Source organism: Lontra canadensis, unplaced genomic scaffold, assembly GCF_010015895.1.
Source record: "Lontra canadensis isolate GAN:19392208 unplaced genomic scaffold, GSC_riverotter_1.0 scaffold2, whole genome shotgun sequence".
Classification (NCBI taxonomy): domain Eukaryota; kingdom Metazoa; phylum Chordata; class Mammalia; order Carnivora; family Mustelidae; genus Lontra; species Lontra canadensis.
Genome location: NW_022630996.1, coordinates 58,730,953 through 58,751,089, shown reverse-complemented (window position 1 = coordinate 58,751,089; position 20,137 = coordinate 58,730,953). Strand labels below are relative to the sequence as shown.

At 37.4% G+C, this 20,137-nt stretch overlaps 2 pseudogenes; both read left to right on the top strand.

The window, feature by feature from the left end:
• Nucleotides 1-1,227: 1,227 nt before the first annotated feature.
• Nucleotides 1,228-1,963, top strand: LOC116872623 (annotated as a pseudogene).
• Nucleotides 1,964-2,632: 669 nt separating this feature from the next.
• Nucleotides 2,633-19,484, top strand: LOC116878751 (annotated as a pseudogene).
• Nucleotides 19,485-20,137: the final 653 nt, after the last annotated feature.

Below are 20,137 nucleotides of genomic sequence, written 5' to 3'. Positions count from 1 at the left end.
TCTCCTCATCGTCCTGTGAATCATCCTCCTCCCCTTTAAAACCCCAGGTCCCTTTCCCATTCTGTAACTCAAGATGGCATACAAGCCTCAACTGCCCAGCTTCTCCTTGGGTCTCATAATCTTATGGGTCACCCATATATACATAATTAAATTTGTTTGGTCTTGTTAATATTTTATGTTAATTTGATTAGTAGACCAGCCAAAGAACTAGGAAGGTAGAGTTAAAATTTTTTTCTCCCCAGTGCATGCGTACATGTGCACACAAACACGTGTACCCACAACAGGCCTAGATCGAGGACATTCTGAGGAGCTATGCAAACTGGTAGTCAACAAGAAATGTTAGTAAATGTCGTAGGCTCTAAGACACTGGAGGGATCCTCTGGGCCAATGAGCAGAGGCAAAGAAAGCACCTTCAATTCAGCCTTCAATTTGGCTACATTCCATTGCCGACATATGTCTGATTCCTAGCCCCCAATTCTCTTAACCTCCAGCTAAAACTGTAGTGTTGTTCTTAGGTCCTTGGAACCCTGTTTGGTGACTAATCTGGTGAACTAATTTATGCTTTGTGGTTAACAGTGCTTCAACATATTACTTCTCCCAAACAACATATTTTCGTGTCCATAAGACTCTTCATGCCCTACCTCCTGTGAACCAGTGAGAAGAAGCTTATTTAACTTCGTATAAACCATACAGTGTTTTGTCTATTGATTTCAAAATATCTTAAAGTTTTGAAATTTTGTCATAATGCCAACAATAGAAAGGAGTGATTGCTTACCCACAGTGAAATGGGACAGTGAGGAGGAGCTATAAAGTAGTAGACCCACACATGAGGATGGGTCTTGCCACTAGCAGTTCATCACGTGGACTAGCTTAATACTTACCCTCTTTAGTTGTTATCCATACCCTTATTTCATAATTAAGAAAGCCAAGACTCCTAGGAATCAAGTGACTTGCTGAAGATCACAAGATGCTAATCCTAAATTACTACTGCATTGTAACAATTCACTTTATAATTTAGTGACATAAAACAATCATGTTATTGTATGGACTTGGTATTTGAGAAAGGTTCAGTTGGGCCATTGTCTCTTAGGGTCTTTTATAAGGCTGTGATTAGATAGCAGCTAAATTGAAACACTTAAGGGCTAGAGCAGCTGAAAGCTGGTCTCCCTTTTTCTCTCAAGATACACTGGTATCAAGGTATCTGTTTATAGCTCTTTTCTGGCTGGAACCATGGAGATTGTGGAAGAGAAGAGAAAGAAGATTCCTGCTTTGCCAGAAACCTTTAAGGAGAAGCAAAGGAATTTCACAAAGTTGCAGATAAAGCATCAAGAGAAAGAAGTTTGCCCAAAAGATGCTTCAAAAGGAGGACGCTTACTGATGAAAAAGCTAAGCATTGTCACAAGGAAGGTGTACAGAACTGAGATTCAAATGGTTAGGATAGCAAGAAAAGCTGGCAACTTCTATGTGCCTGTGGAACCCAGACTGGATTGGTTATCAGAATAAGGTATCAATGGTGTGAGCCCAAAGGTTTCAAAGGTATTACGGCTTCTTCGGCTTTGCCAAATATTCCATAGCACTTTGTTAAGCTCAACAAGGCTTCAGTTAACATGCTAAGGATTATGGTACAATATATATAGCACAGGGGGTACCCAAACCTGAAACCAGTGAATAAATTGATCTACAAGGGGGGTTATGGCAAAATCAACAAGAAGCAAACTACCTGACAGACAACACACTGATTGCTCGATCTCTTGGTAAATATGGCAGCATCTGCAGGGAGGTGGGTCTGATTCAGGTCTATACTGTTGGAAAACATTTCAAAGAGGCAAAGAACTTCTGATGACCCTTCAAATTATCTTCTCCAAGATGGGGAAGGAAGATGACGACCTCCCATTTTGTGCAAGGTGGAGATGCTGGCAAGGGAGAAGTTCAGATCAATAGGCTTATCAGAAAGACGAACTAAGTTATCTACCATGATTATTTTTGTCATCTGGTCAGTTAATAGATGACTCCTTTCAAGTTTATCTACCCACCTAACCCACTTACCTACCTATCTAGAGAGAGAGAGAGAGTCTCAGAGCTTCTCCATGTGAGCTAGTTTGGGCTTCCTTATAGCATGGCAGCCTCAGCGCACTTGGATTGGTTTACACAGTGACTCAGATTTTCAACACAAGTGTCTTGCAAGCAAGGGGAGCTACATCACCTGTTCTGACCTAGCTTTTGAGTCACACAGTGTATTTCTATCATATTCTTGGTTTCAAGAAAGTCACAATCTACCCATTTTCAACTAGAGGATAATTCAATTACACCTCCTGATGTGAGAATGGGAAGGTTCTAGAAGGTAACGTGGGATGACAGATACTGTGTGGTCATTCTTGAAAACTATTTGACATAGGTGGTTATGTGACCAATACAGAATTCTCAGTGTGGGCTGTTTTGTGTCAAACTCTGCTCACCCGGCCACACTATATACCATTATCAAGGCTCCACGTGTGTGTTCATGTAGTAATTGTGCAAGGAAGCAGGTTTCTCAGAAAAGAGTAAATGAGGGGAAAAGAAGTGCACAGAAGGGTCAAACCACCTTGCCCACCAGCCCCCACTGCGCGCCTTGGTTTGGGGGGACCCCACATCCATGCCTCCTTCCCCGGCTCCAAGCTGCAACGCTTGTCCCCGCCCACCACATAGAGGTGTGGTATGGAGCTCTTGGCCTCCACCCCATGGGAAGCTGCAGTACCTGGGGCAGATCCAGCACATCCTTCACTGAAGGTTCCAGAAGGATGAGAGCACTGGCAACAGCATGCTGTGGTGTTTGGCATGCAGGTGCACTACAGCCTGAGAGATGAATTTCCTCTGCTGATAACAACACATATATTCTGAAAGAGTGTTTTGGAGGAGTTGCAGTGGTTTATCAAGGGCTTTACAAATGCTAAGAACTGTCTCCTAAGGGAGTGAAAATCTGGGAAGTCAATGCCTCCTGAGACTTCTTGGACAACCTGGGATTTTCCAACAGAGAAAAGGGGATTTAGGTCCAATTTATGGCTTTCAGTGGAGAAGGCATTTTGGGGCAGAATACAAAGATGAGGATCCAGATTATTCAGGTTAAGGAGTAGACCAACTGCAAAAGATGTTTCGCACAGTTGAAATCAAACTCAAGGACAGAAGAATTATCTTGTGTGGTTGGAATCCAAAAGCACTTCCTTTTATGGCTCTATCTCCCTGCCATGCCTTTCCCAGATCTCCATGGTGAGCAGTGAGCTGTTCTGCCGGCTGTACTGGAGGGAAGGAGACATGATTTTGGCTGTGCCCTTCAACTTGGCCCTCCACACCTGGCTCACTATATGATTACACACATCACAGGCCTGAAGCCAGGTGACTTCCTACATATTTTGAAGATAAATGTATTTGCCTGAATTATGTTGAACCTCTAAAAATGCAGCTTCAGTGAGAACCAGCACCTTTCCTGAAGCTCAAAATCCTTCAAAAAGGTGAGACCATCCATGACTTCAAGGCTGAAGACTTTCAGATCAGAGGGTACAGTATTCACCCAACTATTAAAATGGAAATGGATGTCTCAAGTGCCTTTAAAGGAGGTGTTCCAAGGAGATGCAGTCTTTAAGGGTTGGACTGAATGCCCAGGGCAAGTTCATTTGCTCTAAAGGAAGAAGGGATTAGGTAAAAATTCTATTGGTGACTGGCAGTCATTGTTCATTAAATTTTTTTTTAAATTTTATTTTTTAAAAACATATATTTTTATCCCCAGGGGTACAGGTCTGTGAATCGCCAGGTTTACACACTTCACAGCACTGACCACAGCACATACCCTCCCCAATGTCCATAACCCCACCTCCCCTCCTATCCCCCCTCCCCCCATCAATCCTCAGTTTGTTTTGTGAGATTAAGAGTCACTTATGGTTTGTCTCCCTCCCAATTCATTAAATTTTAAGGATGTTTCCTCTGGCAAACATAACCTTGAGTTCTCTTAGTAACTAAAGGCCCTTAGTTTGGCTAGCTTACCAAGGACATGTGAAAATGCTGAGATTGGGAATAAAGTCAGAGAGTGAAAGTTTATATACTCTTAAAAACATACTACTCCCCTAAATTTGAGCAGGCTGATTAACACCAGTTATAGTAACATACAGTTGTGTTAATAAACATTTAAAGTTATGTTTGCTTTATATATTGCTATAATAAAGGAATGTTTTGCAAAAAAAAAAAGTCTAAATGATTCACAAGGGTTAGTTATTAGAATTAAATTTTAATTACTCTTCCCTAAAGAACTGGTAAAACTTGATCTAATACGAAAAAGATAATTTTTCTTTTTGTTTCTTTTATGGATTTCTCTGCTGTGGGTCTTCAGCTGTCTTACCTAAAGCTATTCTGTGCTGAGATCTCGTTTTCCTCATATTGATGATTTCATTGTTGCAAGAAAATGCTTAGTTTTTCCAATGCATGTGTTCAAGGTTCACCTTCAGTTCTGCAAAGAAGGTATGTCTTCCCTGGACAATACTTTGCAAAATCCCTACTACTAGCATTTATTAATGGAGAATTTAACCCTTCTCTATTTGTCTGTCCATCCAATTTGGTTCCCTATGTCTGTATCTATGACCTGGTTCAACCTGTTGTTCTTCCTCTTTGCAAAGGGGAGGCTTTATAGTATGTGCCTTTATTGGGTAAAGTAACTTCCTGTTGGGAACCTAACTGAACAAGAACCCTACTTAGCAAAAACTAAGATGTCATGTCACCTCCTATTAATACTGCTCACACCCTGCCAACACGCACACATCATGCACTATAACTAAATGGCAGTTTAATAACCTCTTACCTAAGATATGCAGAAGGCTTGTACCTCGTCTTAGAACATTGAGAATACCAAGTGAGGTACTGGAAGAAAAACTTAGATATAGGAGTAAGGCCCCAGAATGAGTCTTTATTTAGCACATCTTATGATCCAGGCATGGCTCTAAGCACATTCCATATATTAATTAACTTGAATCTCACAACAGCCCTTTGAGGCAGGTTCTATTTTTGTCCTTATTTTGTATACGAGTAAATTGAGGCACACAGAGGGCAAGTGAATTCCCAGACTCCCACAGCTACTAAGTGACAGAACCTGGCTTACACAATACACAGCACTCACCACAACACATACTCTCCCCAGTCTCCGTCACCCAGCCACTCCATGCCTCCCACCCCCCTCCATTCCAGCAACCCTCAGTTTGTTTCATGAGATTAAGAGTCTCTTGTGGTTTGTCTCCCTTTCTGGTTTCTTCTTGTTTCATCTTTTCCTCTCTTCCTTTACAAACCTCTGCCTTGTTTCTCAAATTCCACATATCAGTGAGATCATATGATAATTGTCTTTCTCTGACTTACTTTGCTTAGCATAATACCCTCTAGTTCCATCCAAGTCATTGCACATGGTAAGATTTCTTTTTTGGTGGCTGCATAATTTTCCATTGTGTATAAATACCACATCTTCTTTATCCATTCATCTGTTGGTGGACATCTAGACTCTTTCCATAGTTGGGCTATTGTGGACATTGCTGCTATGAACATTGGGGTGAAGGTGCCCCTTCAGATCACTATATTTGTATCTTTCGGGTAAATACCCAGTAGTGCGGTTACTAGGTCACAGGGTAGTTCTGTTTTCAACTTTTTGAGGAAACTCCATACTGCTCTCCAGAGTGGCTGCACAAGCTTACATTCCCACTGACAGTGTAGGAGGGTTCCCCCATCCCTGAAAAAAAGGATTTTAAAGATGCTCAATTTACCACATTCCTGCCGGCCCTGGGAAGAATCATTAATATACAAACCCCCCCCCCAAAAAAAGTAGATTGATGGGTAACAATAAGCTTGCTGTTTTAATGTGTTTTTCTTGACACTAATTAATTCCTTTATTTGTGAAAAACATATTTCTTAAATACCTGTTGGTCTTAGGATATATCTGTGGGCAAAATAGGTAAGGAATGATATGTCAGTTTCTAATTCTAGTCAAGTATTTTTATTGGAAATACCATTGTGGCAGCTTGTGGAAGGCAAACCAATGAGAGGGGGGAAAGATTTGAGGAGGGGAGGACAGGTTCAAACACTATCTCAATGGAATGAATAAGATAAAGAAATATTCAGCAGCTGAGTCATTTGAATAAGAGCACAATGAGGTGCATAGAATATAAAGTATCACAAGCTCCATGAGTTACTTAGGTCTTTAGTTCTGGTGGAATTTCCTTAGGAGGAAGATAGCATCAAAGTTCCCAACCCAGGAAGTTACATTTGATGAGAACTTTGTAGGTAGAAGCAAGAGATTTTCAAAGCTCATCTTCACACTACTTCTCTTCCAAATTCTCAAGACTGTGGCCATCGGGTTGTCATGTTATATCACTCCAAACAGAGGTAGCATTTCAAGCAGGAGTGACATGGTTCTGATGAGAGATGTTGATTTGGGTTTGGGTAGCACAAGAATAAAACTGAGACAGCTCTGTCTCATGGCTCCCCCAGGGTGGGAGGGGATGGTCATCCATCGTCCCATTTCTGGCTACAGTGTAAACATCACACAGCCAGATGGTTTGTTCTAGAGTATGGCTGTCACACAATTAAGTGCTACTTGAGTTATATGGTAACACAATTGATTATTGTCATTGTAGAGAGTGGACAGTGGTGAAACCAATCATAGTCTGTTTCCAGAGACCATTCATGTTTTAAGACAAAACTAGCTTGCCAAACAGAAGATGTTCTTATTCCAAGATCATGCTTGCTGGATATATATATATACACACACACACACACACACACACACACACACATATATATATAGAGAGAGAGACACATACTTTTTTTTTTTTAGTTCAATCTCTGGTGCAATAAATATGCACCACTTTTGTAATATTAAAAAAAAAAAGAGTGAAAGATAGGTCAGTTACCAGAATAGAGACACTGCTAGGTATGAAGAGGGGCCACAGTTCACAAAATGACATTGGAGTTCAAAGGTCACCCCAGTCTCACTCACTCCGATGCCTTTACCACTGGAACAGCACAGAAGGGGAAAAGAGATAAAGACTGTGAGATTAGGTACTTAGAACAAAATGAGCCTGGGTTTTGAATCTCAATTCCACCCCTATTGGCCTCGGTCAGTTCATTTCTGTGGGCCATGTTTATCATCTAAAAAAACATAGGTAAAAATAACTATAATTGTTAGAGTATAGAAAGCAATTTTGTGTAATTGCTTTCAGCACTACTTTGGCAATAATTGGAACATAATCGGCATTTCTTTCTTATTTCTCCTTTACTTCTCCTCTGTCTTCTCTTAGGATGGATCTAAGAAATGGGCTACAATTGAGCCTGTGGTTGGGGATTAACAGGCTCCGGTATAAGACATTGGGCAGGCAGAAGGAGGGCTGACATATTCAGCTAATCCAGAAGGGTAGATGAGAAGGCACTGCCAATGACAGCAGCTAAAAGTGGCAGGTAAACAGTACACAGACATTTTTTAACAGATATGACTGCAACATTATATAAAGACATGTGTAAGGATGATCATTGTGGCATTGATTTTAATACAGTACTTACAAACTGGAAACATTTTATACGTGTCTTAATAAGGACTCTGGTTAAAAAATTATGATGTATCCACATGATGGAATGATACATATCGTTTAAAAAGAAGAAGGTCAAACTGTATGTGCTAATTGAAATATCTCTAAGATATGTTGTTAAATGAACAAGCAAGCTGCCAACAGAATGTGGTTTGACTGAATTTGAGTGTTTGTGTGTATTGTGTGTTTATGTAAGAATATCTATGATGAGGTATATGCATGGATAGTTACCAGGTAATGGGGCTGGATTTTGTGGAATGGAGTAGAAATGAAGGATGTGCTGAGAGGAAGTTTTTTACTTAAACTCCTCCAATCTATTACTTGATTTTAAAAAACTTAAGCATGTATTTCTTTTGCAATAAAAATAAAATAAATGTAAGATGTTCCTTAAAACTACTTAGCAGAGAGAGGGGGAACAATAAAAAATAGCCCCATGAAAGCAAGTGATGGTTAAGAAATTAAAATTCCTGTGGGGCGTTTTCTGCTCACTTGCAGCAGAGGGTCTCTAGGATATGTTCATGCTGAACACAGGCAGGATATAGGATAATGAAAATCATGTACGTGACCTGAAAAAACCCACTGGTAGGATGTTTAAAGAAAATGTCTAGTGGTTTGCTAATACTCATTTTATTGGTTCAGTCCTGGTTGCTCATTAGAATCACCTGGGAAGTGTTAAAAATCTACCAAAACTTACTGGCAGAGATGCTGATTTAATTGTTCTAGGGAGAGGCCAAGGGTATGTTTTAAAAGAACCCCGGGCAATTTTTGTGTAACCAGTGTAGAAAACTACTCTTCTAACACTGCTTATTATTATCAGGATAACCAACATGCAATTCTTGACCATCTACTGCCCACCTGGTTCTGTGCTAGGCATGAACTCTACAAATATGAAGTGATTAAAAAACATTTGGGAATGGGCTAAGGAACTGAATGGACATTTTTCCAAGGAAGACATACAGATGGCCGACAGACACATGAAAAGATGCTCTTCATCACTAATGATCAGAGAAGTGCTGATCAAACTACAACGAGCTTTCCCCAGACATCTGTTAGAATGGCTAGTTCAAAAAGGTAAGAGATACCGACTGAGTATTTGACAAGATATGGAGAAAAGAGATCCCTTTTGTACTGTTGGCTGGAACTAGTACAGCCTCTACAGAAAACATTTTGGAGGTTTCTAAAAAAAGAAAAAGGAAAAGGAAAAGGAAAAGGAAAAGAAAAAGAAAAAGAAAAAGAAAGAAAGAAAGAAAGAAAGAAAGAGAGAGAGAGAGAGAAAGAAAGAAAGAAAGAAACAGAACTACCGTATGATTCAGCAGTTCCACTTTTGGGTATATATCCAAAGGAAATGAAATTACTATCTCAAATCTGCACTCTCAATTTTATTTCCAGCATTATTCATAACAGCCAATATATGAAAACAACCTAAGTGTCTATTGATGGAAGAATAAAGAAAGAAAATATGGTATAAATATACAACTAAATATTTTCAGCCATGATAGAGAAGGAAATCCTGCTATTTGCGACAATATAGATAGACCTTGACAGTATTATCCTAAGCAAAGTAAGTCAGACAAAGACAAATACAGTGTGATCTCACTTACATATGGAACCTAAAAAACTTAATTCATAGAAGCAGAGTGTGGTTAGCCAGGGCCTGACGGGTGGGGAAAATGGAGAGATGTTGGTCAAAGAATATAAATGTTCAATTATAAGATGAATAGGCTTTGGGGATCTAACATACAGCATGATGATCACAGTTAACAATATTTTATTGCATACTTAAAAGTTGCTAAGAGAGTAAATCTTAAATGTTCTCACCACACAGGCGCACAAAATGGTAATTACATGACATAACTGAAGGTGTTAACTGAAGGTGTTAACTAATGCCATGGTGGTAATCATTTTGTCATATATGTGTATTAAATCAACACGTTGTATACCTTAAACTTACATAATGTTATACGTCAATCATATCACAGTAAAGCTGGATAAAAATCAATCAGTCAATCATTCAATCAATTGAAGAATCCCCCCCACCACCAAATATTTAACTGACAAGGATATTTGGATTTGGTACATCTTAGTGTCTCTGTAACTGTGCAATTTGTGGATGAAAAGTAGAAAATAATTTTAAAATAAGGAGGGGCATATAAAATAATATGTTCTATTTTTAATAGTAGGTAACTGAATAAAGTAGGTTCAGAGGTATGTGTACCAATTTAAAAAGAAACTACCTTGTATACGATTATAAGTATCCCAAGAACTTGCCTAGTACCTGAGCCATTTTATTCCAAGTGCAGTCCATGCGCCAGCAACATTATCACTATCGTTGGGAGCTTGTTTGAAATGCAGAAGCTCCAGCTTCAAGCAAACCTACTAAATCAGAATCACCATCAAACAAAATCTCCAGGTGGTTCACAGGCGCATTTAAGTTGAGAAGCATTGTGTTAGTTCTTTGAAGATTTTAAAATATTTCAGAGCTCCTTGACCAAATCCTATTTTACTGACATTAACTACAGATTTGGCTATCTTGAAATTGAATGGTTTGCTTTATGGAGAATCAGAAATGGTGTACATCCCAACCACTTCTAAAACAACAATGACATTAATAGGTTGACTTTTTTTTTTTTTTTTTTTACTTCACAGTATCTTTTATTTTTTTTTTTTTTGAAGAGGTTGACTTTTTTTTAAGCAGCTACTACATCCTGGGCACATTAGATGCTTTATAAATACAGTTTTCATAAATACTCTAAAGAGGTAGGTATTATTTTTCCCCATCTATTGATGAATCAATTGAGATTCAGAAAGATTAAAGTCTCACAGCTGATAAATGGTAAAACTAAAATTTAAATTTAAATCTGATTTAAAAACTCAGTTGTCTCACTATACTCCACTGGCTTTTCAATGTTGATCATAATTGTGATGTCATAGCAGAGTATTTACTACACTTCCCCAAAATTATGAAAAGTTACTTCTAAATTATTTCAAAAATTATTTAAGTGATCTCTAATTAGTTTAAAGTTATAAGCATTGCAGGACTGTACAATAAAAAGGGGAGTAGGTTAGATCATAACCCATGAATTGGCCAGTCACATATTATATTTTATTTCACACACACACATGCACAATATTACTTTGCATAGTAATTTGATCTATCAGTGTATTCAGAAACCTCGCAGTGAAAATACTCAGGACCTGAAATGCAGCCAAGAGGAACATCTTGTTCAAATTGCAATTAAACATTAATAAAAATAGATTTCTATAAAAACAAGGATGGAGCTTTTCAATACAGAAAATGTGCAAATGTATATAGACTAGCTTCTAAGCGGATCTTATCTTTCCTGAAAAAATGTCAAAGTAGAAAATCAGTCTGAGATGAAAAAGGTCTTGTCATCATCTATCATAAGAAGATGACATTTAATCCATTTCCTTACTTTGAAGACTGATTAAACTTCAGATGGAATTCAGTTAATAAATGCATATTAGCACAATACATCCCCAAGGCATATCTCTCATAGTAACAAAGCTTTTCCCCACTGATGTGTGTTAGCCCCTACCTTGGACTTAGGACTTGAACAACTTTTGTGGCAAACAGGTGTTGTTCTAGCCAGGAAAATTCAGTCTTTTCTTATTGCTACTTAAAAAAAAGCAGTACAAGGAAGAGGACTCATTGGCTGTAGAATTTATATGTAGAAAATATATATTTTTTCAGCATGGTTGGACCTATCTGGATATACATATGTATACGTCCAGTCATGCTAAACATATTCAAAACAGGGAACTGTACCAAGGTGATATGAAGAATTTAATTCAACATGAGCCTTTTAAAGCCTCTCTTACACTCTGCTTCTGTGGTTCATGGTGAATGTTGAAGAACTGATTGAATTTGGCATTGTGTTCAACTAGTCACCACATCTTTTAAGTTCTGTGTGTGGCTGAGAGGGCAGATTAATTAAAAACTGAATAAGAAAAAAATGTAAAAATAATAAACAGATCTAACTGACAAGGGAGATTAAAAAAAAAAAAGGCCAAATGTGTGATAATTCCCAGTGACTATAAGACCATTACTCATCTAAGTGTATAAGCTGTCAAAATTTCATCCAATATTAACAATCCCATACAAACAAACACGGTAACTTAAATTTCAAACATCTGAGAAACACCTGATTTTCTGTTTTAGAAAAGAGGGTGAAATTAATGAATAACTGATGTGGGTATTCAAGGGAAATACAATTAAAAACAAATCTCCGAACTGAGAAAATCTCTCCATGATGTAGAGAAAGAAAACAGTTTTATTACTGAATATGCATTAAACCAGAAAGTGATACCCATCACAAACAATCCTCCAAGTGACTGCAGTGATGGAAAGGAATCTCACCCGTTTGTAGAAAGTCAAGCAGATACAACCCATTGTATGCATGTTCTCAGGAAAATCAACAGTTCTCGAGTGAGAGGACGTGAGGGCACCATTTGTCACACAGAGTACATCCTAACTTTACCTACTAATTTGGGTAACCATCTGTGTTAGTTCATTGGCTTTATCCAGAAGAAGAACAAACTCATACATTCATGACAGGAGGTAGTTTTGCAACTAGAAGTAAGGGGGCCACCAAAGTGAGGCTCCTACAGTCTCCCCTAGAACTGGGAGATAGGGATGTTATCTCCCTTGGTGTTTACATTTTGAAGAGATGGCACCAAGGTCTTTTGACTTTGTTCTGTCTTAAAGCCAAGAAAAGACCTAGTTTTCAAAAAGATTTATATACATGTCAAAAGATTTATATACATTTCAAAAAGAGAAAGTATGTATGATGACAGGTTTTCTAAAACATTTTTTAAGTTTTTATTTCAATTCCAGTTAGTTAGCATACAGTGTTGTATTTATTTCAGGTGTATGATAGAGTGATTCAACAATTCAGTACATTACTCAGTGCTCATTCCACACACCCCTCCCCTTCCCCTCTGGTAATCATCAGTTTGTTCTCTATAGCTAAGAGTCTGTTTTATGGTTTGCCTCTCTCTTTTGCTTTCCCTTTGTTCATTTGTTTCTTAAATTCCACATAAGTGAAGTCATATGGTATTTGTCTTTCTCTGACTTCTTTCACTTAACATTATACTCTCTAGATCCATCCATGTTGTTGCAAATGGTAAGATTCCATTCTTCTGATGGCTGAATAATATTCCATTATATATCTAGATAGGGAGATAGATAGATACATACCACTTCTTTATCCATTCATAAATCCATGGAGACTTTGGATACTTCCATAATTTGGCTATGTAAATAATGCTACTCTAAACATTGGGGTGCACATATCCCTTTGAATTAATATTTTTGTATTCTTTGCATAAATGCTGGTATGCAATTACTGGATCATAAGTAGTTCTAACTTTTTGAGGAAACCCATACTGTCTTCCACAGTGGCTACACTAGTTTGCATACCCATCAATAGTGCACCTGTGTTCCTTTTGTTCCCGATCTTCATCAACACCTGTCATTTCTTGTGTCATTGATGTTAGCCATTCTGACAGGTGTGAAGCGATAGCTCACTATAGTTTTGATTTCCGTGATGATCAGCGATGATGAACATCTTCTCACGTGTCTGTTGGCCATCTGGATGTCTTCTTTGGAGAAATGTCTGTTTGTGTCTTCTGCCCATTTTTTTAAATTGGATTATTTTTGTTTTGGGTTATTGATTTTTATAAGTTCTTTATATATTTTGGACATTAGGCCTTTATCAGGTAGGTCATTATCAAATATCTTCTCATTCAGTAATTAATTCTCATTCAGACCATTAATTTTGTTGACCGTTCCTTTGCTGTGAAGTTTTTATTTTGATATATTCCCAAATAATTTATTTTTGCTTTTCTTTCTCTTGCCTCAGGAGACATATTTAGAAAAAATCTTGCTATGGCTGATGTCACAGAGGATATTGCCTTTGTTCTTTTCTAGGATTTTTGTGGTATCAGGTCTTAGATTTGGGTCTGTAGTCCATTTTGGACTTTTGTGTATGGTAGAAGAAAGCGGTCCGATTTCTTTTTTTGCATGTCGCTGTCCAGTATTCTCAACATCATTTGTTGAAGATGCTGTTCTTTTCCAGTTGAATATTCTTTCCTGCTTTGTTGAGGATTAATCGGCCATATACTTATGGGTTCCTTTCTGGGTTTTTTATTCTTTTCCATTGATCTATATGCTTATTTTCAGTACCATGCTGTTTTGATTACTACAGATATGTAACATAGCTTGAAGTCCGAAATTGTGATGCCTCCAGCTTTGCTTTTCTTTTTCAAGATTGCTTGGGCTATTCAGAGTCTTTTGTGGTTCCATACAAATATATGAATTGTTTCTTCTAGTTCTGTGAAAAATGCTGTTGGTATTTTGATAGGGATTGCATTCAACATAGATCGCTTTGTATAGTATAAACATTTTAACAATATTTGTTCTTCCAATCCACAAGCATGGAATGTCTTTCCATTTCTTTGTGTCATCTTCAATTTCTTTCATCAGTGTTTTATAGTTTTCAGAGTACAGGTCTTTTACTTTTTTGATAGGTTTTCCCCTAGGTTTCTTATTATTTTTGCCATAGTTGTAAATGGGATTGTTTTCCCAATTTTTCCTTCTGCTGCTTCATTGTTGATGTATAGAAATGCAACAGATTTGTGTATATTGATGTTATACCCTACGACTTTACTGAAGTCATTCAATTATCATAATTTTTTGGTGGATTCCTTCAGGTTTTCTATATATAGTACCATGTCATCTGCAGAGTGGAAGTTTTATTTCTTCCTTACAGATCTGGATGCCTTTTCTTTTTGTGTCTGATTGCTGTGGCTAGGATTTTCAGTACTACATCCAATACAAGTCTTAAGAGTGGACATCCTGTCTTGCTCCTGACCTTAGGGGAAAATTCTCAGTTTTTCCCCATGAAGGATGATATTAGTTGTGGGTGTTTTATATGTGGCCTTTATTATGTTGAAGCATGTTCCCTCTAAACTTACCTTGTTGGGGATTTTGGTCATGGATTGGTGTTGTACTTTGTCAAATGCTTTTTCTGCACCTATTGAAATGATCATATAGCTCTTATCCTTCCTCTTATTGATGTGATGTATCACACTGATTGACTTGTAAACATTGAACCATCCTTGTATCCCAGGGACAAATCCCACTTGATTGTGGTGAGTGATTTTTTAAAAAATATATTGTTGAATTTGGTTTGCAGTATTTTACTGCAGATTTTTGCATCCATGTTCATTAAGGATAATGGTGGATAATAGTTCTCATTCTTAGCGGTGTCTTTATCCAGTTTGGGTATCAGAATAATGCTGGCCTCACAGAATGAATTTGGAAGTTTTTCCTACCTTTTCTATTTTTTTAAAATGATTTGAGAAGAATAGTTATTAACTCGTCTTTAAATGTTTGGTAGAAATCACCTGTGAAGCCATCAGGTCGAGGACTTTTGTTTGTTGGGAGTTTTTGATTACTGATGTAATTTCTTTGCTGGTTATCATTCTGTTCAAATTTTCTATATTCCTGTTTCAGTTTTGGTAGGGTATATATTTCTAGGAATTTACCCATTTCTTCTTGGTGGTCCAATTTGTTGGCATATAGTTTTTCATAATATTCTCTTATAATTGTATTTCTGGGGTGTTGGTTGTTACTTCTCCTCTCTCATTTGTGATTTTATTTGGGTCCTTCCCCTTTTTTACAAGTTTTCTGAAGTATTTCTAAAATAAATGCTCTGAGAAAATGAGGAAGTCTCATCCCTTGTTTTCATCTAAAAGAATAAAGCCTCTTGCTTTTAATTTGTGTTTGTCCTTATAGGTAGCATAACATACACAGAAAGTCCACTTTTCCCACCTACCCAAAGGAACAGTAAGGACATGAACAGCCTCTGTGAGGCCATAGAAAATCTCTGGCCTTGTAAGTTGGATCAAATCACTTAGATTTTCTGGTCCTTAATTTTCTATACATAAAGTGAGGAGGATATTAATTCCTACCTCATAGCCCTGCCACATAGATTAAATTAAATATAAAACATTGAATGTACATGAAGTGCTTCATAAACCACAAGGCCCTATACTGGTAAGCAGTTGCCGTTTATGTGTGTCCCCAGCAAGCCTAGGTCCATGTCCTCGCCAAACCCTCTGGTTATTTCCTGTTGTACAAAATCCCACTACCAGAGACTTGTTTTTTATCCCCTGAAAATGCAGACGCTCGCAGACAATTAACACATTAGTATCACGTTCAAGTCAATGAGAGTGTGTTTACCCTCTATAAGCTCCAGAGAGCAGGGTATGTGGAGTTCAAAACCACAATGGGCTGCTGGGTCTTTTAGCTGGAGAGAGGAATGGGGAGTTGTGTCAAAAATATCACAAGGACTGTAGTCTTTCCCCAAAGGGCCTGAAGAAAAATGATTGGGAGTTAAAAATTTCCATCATTCCAGCAGATTATTTCCTCTTCTGAGGGGAAGACCCAGGAATACACATTTCAAAACATTCCTGTTGTTCAAATAATCTCTATCCAAATTATGAAGTTTTCTATTTCCATTGTTTCTGAATCCTGAAATTAGAGTTCATTAAGAGTGGTGTAATTATAATATCATGTATGAAACGGAACCAAAAGATTATCCAATGCTCAGGAAAGGATGTTGTGCTGTTTTATTTGGCTTGAGAAGAACATATATAGTTTTCACAGATGTGTGACTTTAATAACAGTCTGTTTCTCAGAAAAGCTAAGAAATTACTCTGGGCACCATAGTATGACTTTCCTTTTAAAAACCCTGAATACGCCCCATAAAAGTAAAGCATTAGCCTAGAGCTGAATAGCTCAAAGAAGAAGGTAAATTTAGAGCAAGGTGGTTCTGGCATAGGGCTCTATTCCAAAACACACCAGGAGGTTTGCCAACATGTGGAAAACTTGTCATATGGAAACAGAGGGAAGTACTCAATGACATAGTCATCCAATTTCTAAATGTTCTATTAGATAAGGGACTATGGGAATCAAGTTTTACAAATATAACTTATTGCATCATTCTATCTAACATGGAGCATACTACATGCACACATGTGCTCACACATACTAATACCCAAGGTGGAAAAGAGAAAAGTGTAAATAGTCCTGATTGGTAACCACTACAAAGAGATACATGTGGTTGACCTTTAAAATAACAAGCTAACAATAGCTGACACTTACAGATGTCTAAAGGATCAGGCACTATTCCATGGGCTTTGCATATATTAATTCATTTCGTCTTTACAGAAATCCTCTGAAGTGAGTACTATTATAACTCCATTTTAAGGAGAAGGAAGTGAGACAGAAAGATCAAGTAGTTTCCTGAGTTTGCACAGCCAATTAGGGTAGAGCTGAGACTCTGACTCAGGCAGTCTGGCTACAGAGTCCAGGGTTCTTTAGCACAACAATGCATTTCTTCTCAGAAATCTTACAAACAGAACTTTTTTGTGCAAATCTAGTACTTATATTCTAATTCACATCTTCATTTTCTATTCTAGGTGGTTCAGAGCATAAGCCTCTTCTGTTCCACATACAGCCTGTTCACTCGGTAAAAATATACATCCAATCAGTAAGTTGCTTTATCTCCATAGTAGAATATAAGACAATTTCATTTTTTTTAGTTACCAAACTAAAGTTATTAATTTACTCTAATACAGTTTTTATAATTTCATTTTTATGTGCTTTTGATACTGCCAAAATATCACCAAACTTCTTTAAATAAATTGACTAGATTAACAATTTAGGCTAAAGGCAATTATTTATCTTTTATCAAATTAGCTCATTCCTAAATGATGCTAAGAACAAGCAATAATTAAAATTGCAGTGATTTTAGCATCATTAATGTGCTTATTTTAATTTTTTTATATTAAATAATATCACTGAGTAAACATGTATTTACAATTTATTCCACTCTGACTTTTCAATCCCCTATTCTATTCCTGGGTGAATATAATACTGGCTCAAATTTAAAGGGAAGAAAGAGGCGCCTGGGTGGCTCAGTCAGCTAAACGTCTGCCTTTAGCTCAGGTCATGATCCTGGGGTCCTGCCTGAGCCCTGCATGAGGCTCTCTACTTGGCGGGGAGCCTGCTTCTCCCTTTCCCCTGCCCTGCTCATGCTCTCTCTTGCTGTCCACCCCCTTTAAATAAGTAAATGAAATCTTTTTAAAAAATAAAAAAAATAAAGGAGAAAAAACATTCACTCTTCTGAATGGAGATTTTTAAATAATAAAATTTTTTTTTTTTTTATAAGTAGGTTCCATGCTGGTCTTGAACCCAAGTCCTGAAGATCAAGACCTGAGCTGAGATCAAGAGTCAGACACTTGGACTATGCCACGCAGGTGCCCCTGTAAATCTCCATTTTGCAATACTCAACATTTCATGGTTAAAAATAATAAGTAAGTTAGGAATATAAGGCATTATCTTTAGTCAGATAAGAAGTATTTACTATTTAAGTCAGGAGCTAACCAAGGATGTCTGCTACTGCCACTCCTCAGTGTTGTTCTGAAGGCCCAAGGCAATGAACAGGAAAAGAAAAACTAATGAGAGAAATAATCCTGGGAAAGAAAAAGACAAAAATCATAACCTTCAAATAATATGATTTTCTTCCTATACAGTCCAAGACTGGCAATTTCCCTATTTTTCATCATTGTCTTGGTAGTATTGTTTGTAATTTCTTAGAGATTTCCTCAATTTTATCTTCCATCATTGTTTTAATTTCCAGGAGCTTTTCTTCTTTTCTAATGTTCCCCTTTTGCCCTTTCTCTGCTTCTTTTTAAAAACTCAATCTCCTCTCATATCTTTGTCAATATTAGAACAGTTGGGGTTTTTCTAATATTTTTTTATGTTCCTTGGATTTTTCTATTTCCTATGAATTTCCCTCTGCCTTGCCCTTCCCACTTTGCTCTGGGCCTGTGTTTCTCATTCTAAAGACTCTCCTCAAATGCCTGGTGATCTTGATGGATTCATTCATATTTAAAAATCACAATGGAAAGCTCTTGGGTGGGGGCAGAGTTTTCGGACTTCTGCGCTTTACTGCAGGCCAACCAAACAAGAAACTCACCATTTTTCTGGGTCACCCACAAGTCACTGAAGATCTTTCTCTTGGGCTCATTTCTTTCTCACATTTTCTATTTAAGTATTAATTTGACTTGTAGAGATACTAATGCCAAGCAGGAAAGAAGAAATAATACATCCTTCATTCAATACGCAGATCTTCACTCAGTGATCTCTTTTCTGGATGTGCCCCCAACCCCGTCTTCAGCTGTGCCCAGTTGCCCTGAGACCATATCCTGCCTGGTTCAACTTCTCTATAGAGTAGAAGAATCTGGCTGCACAAGGTGAGAGACTTTTATATACTTTCAACTCCCCAAATTTTCTTGACATCTCTTATTTATTATTTTATCCTTTCCATTTTAATCATATCCCGGTTTAAGAAAGGAGTGGATACAAATCCCTTTGTCACTCTGCCATGTTTAACCAGCAATCCATGCTTGAGTATTAGTTCAAGGGGCCAATTTCCAGCTTTATCTTATACCAATTCCTCCATATGAATGGGTTATGAGTTTTGGAATACCAGAAGCTCAAACCCACATTACTGTGAGGTAACCAAGAATGAAAGATGTAGCACCTAAAAGTGTTAAATTCTAAGACATCACTGCAGCCATTGCAGAAACTCTAGCAAAGTTATCAACAGGAGCAGTAATAAGCCTGCTCTGGGAAACAGGCCAAAAGAGGGAATTTCAAAGCCAGGTGTTCTTGAATCTCTGCACCTCCATTAAAGCTCTTTAATTTACCCTTATTTCACTGAATTACAGATTCTTGCCCTAAAGATTAGAAACGAGACAGGATCATCCTACAAAGAAGGACGAGAAATCCAAAGTTTTCTCTAAATCTATTATAATAACAGGTTGGTTTGATGACACCCAAATCCCTATTCTTAGTTTATGTGTTTTGGATAGAGGTAAAAATCTTAAAACTTTAAGGATTTTTAAATAGAGGCTCAGAGATTACCCTAATTCTAGTCAATCACAACTAGATGAAAGGGACTGCTTTAACTATGAGAGAACACAGAGGAGAAAGTAGTTGGGGTTACCAACTTTGTGGGGTAGCACAAAGCTTACAAGTCAATTACAGAAAATCAAAAACACTCCCTGTAGTCATTTTCACCTTCCTTGAATGTGTTATTGGAATTGATATATGGTCATTAGCTTCCACTGTAGAAGAAATGGCTGGGACCGAGATGATTATTCCTAGATCTCTAGAAGTAAAATAAGGAGGATTCAGATAATATATAGTTGCACTAAATCAATATTTTTTGGCAGTACATCTAAAATCAAGCTTCCCAGTAGATGAAATTCAGACTGCATAAAAAAGACTAACTGCTACCCAGAAAACCCTTCAAAGTTCTGTACATAATTCAATATGATATTTTAAAACAAAACAGAAGTCACTGCAGAGTTCCTTAAATATCAAAATACTCCAGAGTAAATAAGAAAGAATTCAAATTATAAAGCCTGAAGCAAATAGGATTTTACAGTAATCA